Genomic DNA, 7,462 nt, shown 5'->3' with positions numbered 1-7,462 from the left:
ATTGGTATGTTTCTTCGGCACTGTGCCCTGACAGTACTTAAGTTAAATGGCAGTGCCACCTTGTGTCCAAAAGTTATAAGGAAATGTTGAAAAATGCTTAGAACTTCTGATTAAAATGGCTTATTGTAATGAAATTATGCCAAAAATTGTCCGACCTTCCTCGGCACCATTTTGATTATTGTAGAAAACCTACGTTTTCAAACTCCTCCTAGACAGTTGGTCCGATTTTCACCAAATTTGACTCAGATCATCGTTAGACCCTGCTGACAAAAAAATTATGGATTTCGTGTCGATATACAAAACCGTTTTCAGTTAACGCATCAACGAATTTGCTGGAAAGATGCCAAATTGCATTTGAAGCTGTGTCTCTCCAAGGCTTTGAGATATTTGCACCAAATTTTGTATGTGGCATGGTCACCTCACACTGATTACACCACATCAATTTGGCAACAGCACCGCCTATTGGTCAAGAGCAATAAACCATTCATTAACCATTTATTATGAATTAAAAAAAAAATGCTAATTGTTGACTTCATTAGCCTATTGTAATGAAAGTCTCAAAATATTCCTTGGGTCATGCCAACAACATGTCTAGACAGTTCATTTGATTTTCACCAAAATCGAGTTCCTTTACTCATTGTGCTCTCTGCCATGCTTAGTTTCTCATTTTTCCTTTGGTGCGCTTGGCCCCGTTGCTGCTTGCAGCTATATTTATATTTATATTATATCTTGTAGAAAAAATATTTCAGTGACTTCAAAAATGTAGTTTTTCACAAATCACGCATAAACGTTTTTTTTTTTTTTTTTTCAAAAACACAAGCATGTACATTCATGTTGTTTACATTATTGTAGCCCAATTTGTGCTAATTACAGTGTAATTCATGTCAAAACTTCCTCAAGACCCCAAAACACCCTAGACAGACCCCAGAGGGTTAACTGCAATTGCAGGTTTTCAAACAGAGATGGCGACAAAGAGGCAAACTTACAGACTGGATCTTTAATTTAACTATTTAATTGAAAATGCATTGGCAATCAGTTTTCTTTGCTTCCCAAAATGCTTTGCATAGGACATAGAAAGTTCAAAAGAAAAAAACAGAAACCTTTTGTATCAGTATAAATGTCTTTACTGTCATTTTTGATCAATTTAAAGCATCCTTGCTGAGTAAAAGTATAAATTTCTTTAAAGAAAGTCTTTAAACTTCAAACTTTGAACTGTACTGTTTAATTTCTATGAACACTCACCACAGATAAAACTCAGTATAAAAGTCTCACACGTTGCTCTTTCACTAACAACCCTTTCCTTCATGACAGTTGCTTCTGGCAGTGTCAGTGTTGATCCTTGTGACAACTATCAATCTCTGGATCGTCCCTGGAGAGCCACAAATGAAATTGGAAATTACATATGTGATGAAGATTTCTCCTGGAATGGCTGGTATCGACTTTTCTACAATGGAATGGATATTCAAATGCCAGAGAGCTGTGTGAACGCAGGCAGCTGTACCGCATATACCAGTCTGTGGCTCAATGGTTCTCACCCTCAGATAGAGGATGGAGAGGTGACCATAGGGGTCTGTGGAAGCACATTCTTTGACTGCTGCGATTTAGAATCAACACCCATCAGAGTCAAAGCATGCCCAGGCGATTACTTTGTCTATGAACTTGTAAATCCACAGTTTGATTGTTCAGGATACTGCACAGGTACTATTTTTCTTCCAGGTTTTCAAAACATTCCAGTTTAATTAAAAGTAATTTATTTATTTATTTATTATTATTATTTTTATTTTATTCTTATTTTTTACCTTTTTTTAGATATCAACGCAGTAGCCCAGACCTCTTCCACTTTAAGTCCGTCTACAATTAGTGGATCCAGCCTTACCACATGTAGGTTCCTAAACACCATCAATTTATTTATTGATTTAAATTCTGTCATCATTTACTCCCCCTCATGTCATTCCAAAACTGTACGCATTTCTTTTTTCTGTGGCACACAAAAGAAATTTTGAAGAATATTGGTATCCAAACCATTTTGATGTCCACTGGTTTACATTGTATGGACGAAACCACTGAGACGTTTCTCAAAGTATCTTTAAGGTTCCACAGAATTAGAAACTTCTTTTGTTGACTCTAAACAGGATGGAGGAGTCCACACCACAACTATGTTGATAATGACAATGACACAGAGGAATGATCCTTTTATACAATAGCAATTTTTTCCCATCACCTGATGAACATTGGCAGACTATCAAAAATCCTTTTGACATTGACATGTGTGCTGCAGTTACGTTTACAGCACTATTTTAGTTTGTAGTTTATATAGTTGTAGCTTTAAAATCAGGCTACAATACTGGTACCAAACTGTCATGATGTTGAATGATATATTTTCTTTCTTTCTTCAGCTGCCATAGATTATGACCCATGCTACAACTACAACATTCTTGATGAATACTGGAGAAGCACATTCAATTACTGGTATCAGTATGGATACATGAATGGATATGATGACACTCACGTTGAATGGCACGGTTGGCATCGACTCTTCATTAATGGATCGAGTGCTCAGATGCCTGAGTGGTGTTTCAGTTATATGTCTTGTGGAGGTTATAGTTCTCTGTGGCTTGGTGGCCCTCATCCTCAGCTAGAAGATGGAGTTGTTACTCGTGAAGTCTACGGCTCTGTTAATGACCAGTGCAGCTCCTACACATCCAACCCTATCCAAGTCAAAGCTTGTCCTGAAAATTTCTATGTCTACAAACTTATAAGTCCAATGCCATCGATCCCAGGGCCTGTATATTGTGCAGGTAGTCATTCTCCTTCATGACTTGCAGTATTATAGTCACTGTATTTACAGAACTGTTATTGCTAAATGGTATTGATCTTGTAGTCTTGAACATATTTAGTCCACAGAACATATAAAACACTCTTTGTATTTTCACAATAGTTCCATCCGATACTCCAATTACTGATCCCTGCTATGACTACACCAATCTGGACGACCTTTGGAGAGCCACTGACAATTATTACAACGGTTACACGTGTGATTACAATGTCAACTGGAACGGCTGGTACAGGCTCTTCTACGATGGTCAGAGTGTCCAGATGCCAGATTCATGTGTTAATAGCGGCGCGTGTGGCACAAACAGCCCACTGTGGCTCAACGGCCCTCACCCACAGCTGGAAGATGGAGTGGTCACTCGGCAAGTGTGTGGTTCCACATGGAATGACTGCTGTGGTTTCACATCTCATCCCATACGAGTCAAAGCTTGTCCAGGAAACTATTATGTGTATGAGATTGTCAGGCCACTATTGTGTTCATCTTATTGTACAGGTAAATATGTTTTCAGTACCCTGGTGAAGAAAAAAAAACAAAAAAAAAAACAGCTAAAACCAGCCAGTTTTAGAGGGGTTTTGGCCACTTTTCCAGCCTGGCTGGGATGCCAGCTAAAACCAGCTAAGACCAGCCAACCAGCCTTGGCTGGTTTAAGCTGTTTTTTTTTTTTTTTTTCAGGAGGGTATTTGCATGTTGTTTGGAATTTTTATGGTTTGGTGTCATAAATAAATGTTCCTTTACCAGATGTCTCAAGCATCAATGTCCCCACAACAACAGTGGCAGTCATATCTCCAGAATCCATTATTTCGCCAGTCACAGACACAGGTAAGGTACTAAACTTACGCTTAATTTTTATACAATTAGGATTTTTATTTATCTATATTATTTTAGTTTTATTTTCAACTCACAATTAGGGAATCCATGGGTATATTTTATGCACCCACTTATTTTTGTAGTTTTAAGTTTTATTTTTCATAATCATAATTCCATTTGCCCAACATTTCTATAAACACCAATGCTTTCTATTATTGTAATACATCATTTAATTCTATATATGTAGAATCACTACTATCGATTTGCCGCCAAAACTCATGGTGAAGAAATCTTTTCACAGATGGGTTAAGAGTAGATGATGTACGTACAGTAGGCTTATTTGGGGGCTACTACTTTTTTCAAGACAAGTGCTTATTCTCTAGCAAAACCTCGCGATATCGTCTCGTTTATTGGGTTCTTTGCATTTTCGTGTCTTGATTGAAAATGGAGAGAAGCGAAGATGTCCTACTTTTTTAAAGACGAGTTGACGATACTATCTCCAGTCTTTAACATTTGCGCGTAGGCGCAATTTAACGGTCGATCCGGTGTAGTGGCTCACTGACTGACATTCGTTCATCGGTTTCTTGCCATTTTCGTGTCTTGATTGATAATGGAGAGAAGGGAAAGTGTACAGTTTATTATACAATTACGTTAAGAATTATGTTAAAATGATTGGTTTTGTGGAATGATTTATATAAAAATCTACGTAACGTTACAATATCCCACCCTGACAAAACTCGGAACACAGAAAGTGAAAGTGTTTATTATGTGTGATTAAAAAAAGAGGCGAGGAGTCTCCACAAAATACACACACATGGGTGTCTGTGAATTGTGGGGCTTTCCATAGAGTTATATTGTTTTTATACCGACCTTTCTACCTGTCGTCATTGTTACACTTATACTGAGTGTAAAACATTATTTACTATTTTTAACATCAGCGCCCTCTAGTGCCGAATGTGTGTTTTCATCAAACACTAAATACTATATTAATAATATTATATTATTAAGAAGAACTTAAGTTTGTTATAGGTTATCGTGGCTTTAAGAAACTGTATTCGCACTCATGCTCCTAAATACGTTTTACATTTTCGAGCCCTGATTTGGTCCCCACAGTGTAGCATAAACAAGAACACACAGATATCTCCCATTTTTTTTTTACTTTTTTTAACTTTTTTTTTCTTTTTCTTTTTCCTTACAGTCCTCTCATCTGACCCCTGCTATAGCTACACTGTGCTGGACGATCCTTGGAGAGCCACCGACAATCGATATACATTCAATTTAAAGTGTGACCTTGATGTCTACTGGGACGGCTGGTATCGTCTCTTTATTCACGGCCAGAGTGTTCAGATGCCAGACACATGTGTTGATCGGCTAAGCTGTGGCACTCATGCCCCACTTTGGCTAAATGGTCCACACCCACAAATTGAGGATGGAGTGGTGACCCGAGATGTCTGCGGTAACTGGTGGAATGACTGCTGTGGTTTCCAGTCAAATCCCATTAGAGTGAAAGCCTGCCCAGGCAATTACTATGTCTATGAGTTTGTTCAACCAAATTTTTGCTATGGGACCTACTGCGCAGGTAAGCACATTTGCATTCATTAATGTATATGTCAGTATAATGTATCACATCTATCAACTTGTAAGACCATCTGTCTCCTTTTTTGTGTCTTTTTTTGTGTCTTTTGTATGTGTTTAATTGATATGTTTAGTTGTTCATTTGAATAATATTCATTAATTTTTTTTTTTTTCCAGAGGTTAGGAACATTAGCCTCAACATTCCTACTCTCACTCCAGGTAAAACATTGGCTGGTAATGTACTATGTCCTCTACTGACTGTTGAAGTTTTGACAGGGAAGATCAAATATGTCATATGGCAGTGGTGTGTTTGTATGTGTAGGCTAAGATGGTAGATAAAACAGTGTTTGCAGATGCAAATTTAGTTATTTTGCTGGGCTTCATGTACAGCTACACAATATTTACTCATTCATTCATATTTAATTTTACTGTATTAACACTTGATGTGTGAATCAGCTGTGTAGAAATATTTTTTATGTATTTTCTAGACATATACATTTGTTCATTTCAAATGAATGAATGCTTATTTTCGCTTTAATTTATAACAGGGGCTTTCCACACTGACCCCTGCTACAGCTACACAGCCCTGGATGACCCTTGGAGAGCAGTAAACAACCACGATTCATACAACTGTGATGCTGCTGTCAATTGGGATGGCTGGTATCGTCTCTTCATCGAGGGCCAAAATGCTCAGATGCCAGAAACATGTGTTGATCAGTATAGCTGTGGCACTATTGCCCCGCTGTGGCTAAATGGTCAACATCCACAAATTGAAGATGGAGTGGTGACCCGTCAAGTCTGCAGCAACTGGGACAATAACTGCTGCTATTTTGTGTTTAATCCCATGAAAGTGAAAGCTTGCCCAGGAAATTATTATGTATATGAGTTCATCAGCCCAGTGTTCTGTAATGTGGCATACTGCGCAGGTAAATATATTTTCATTCAAACTTGTATAAATGTGTTTGTTTGTATTTAACTAATATTTATCCAAAACTTTACAGAACTGACAAATATCAGCTATACAGATGTCACGCCACAGACCACCCCAATCGGTAATTTAGTGTTCTTTGTTCTCTGCCATACCTATTTTTTATTTTTTTGGACTAAATTTAGCAGGAAACTTGAACAAGCTTAAATCTTAAAGAGATCATAATAACAAAAAATACACAACTAAACAAATAAAAATAACCTTATCTGTATAAGGTGGTATATATACCATTATAGAAATCAAATAAAAAAAAAAAATTAACATTTTGCAGATTCACTTTTAAAAGATTTCCTGCTGTCAAAAATATATTTTTATTGTTCAAACCTTTATGCCATATTTTTACATAACTGTTTATAGATATCAAATCATTATAATCCTAAAGTCGTTTGTTTGCCACTTAATTTGGAAAATAAAATGAGCAGTCCAAGAACAGTTGTATAAAAAAAGATGTATCTTTAAGCTAAAACCCCTCTCATATTTTATCTCTCAAAAGTCACAACTCCCAGCTCTGACCCATGCTCTCATTATAATATTCTTGATGACAACTGGAGAGACGTGCGCCAGATCATATCCTTCGACCACGATGACACTCTTGTTGAGTGGAACGGCTGGTATCGGCTGTATTTGAATGGAGAGAGTGCTCAGATGTCTGAGTGGTGCGTGACATACACAGGATGTGGTGGGGAAGTTGGACTTTATCTCGGTGGTTCTCATCCACGTCTTGAGGATGGGGTGGTGACCCGTGAAGTCTTGGGATCTACAAGTCAGTGGTGGAACCCCAGCGAATGTGGCTATTATAGATCCACCTCCATTGAAGTCAAAGCTTGTCCAGGAGATTATTATGTCTATAAACTTGCCAAACCGGATGCGTCAATCTCCAGAGCTGCATACTGTGCAGGTACTCCTGCACTGCTTTGTATAATAATGTAAAACTTTTACTTCAATAAGTTGACTTTTTTTTACATTTAAACGGTGATTTCACAATCTTTTTCTCCATTTCAGTTGCTTTCAGCAGCATCAGTAGTGATCCTTGTTACAACTATGAATCTCTGGATCGTCCCTGGAGAGCCACAGATGAAACTGGATTTTACATTTGTGATGGATATTTCTCCTGGAATGGCTGGTACCGACTTTTCTACAATGGAGCGAGCATCCGAATGCCAGAGAGCTGTGTGAACACAGGCAGCTGTAACACAGAATTCAGTCTGACACTCAATGGTCCTCACCCTCAGATAGAGGATGGAGTGGTGACCATAGAG

This window comes from Garra rufa, chromosome 22 (genome assembly GCF_049309525.1).
Source record: "Garra rufa chromosome 22, GarRuf1.0, whole genome shotgun sequence".
In the NCBI taxonomy this organism is placed as follows: Eukaryota; Metazoa; Chordata; class Actinopteri; order Cypriniformes; family Cyprinidae; genus Garra; species Garra rufa.
This window is presented reverse-complemented; position numbering follows the sequence as displayed.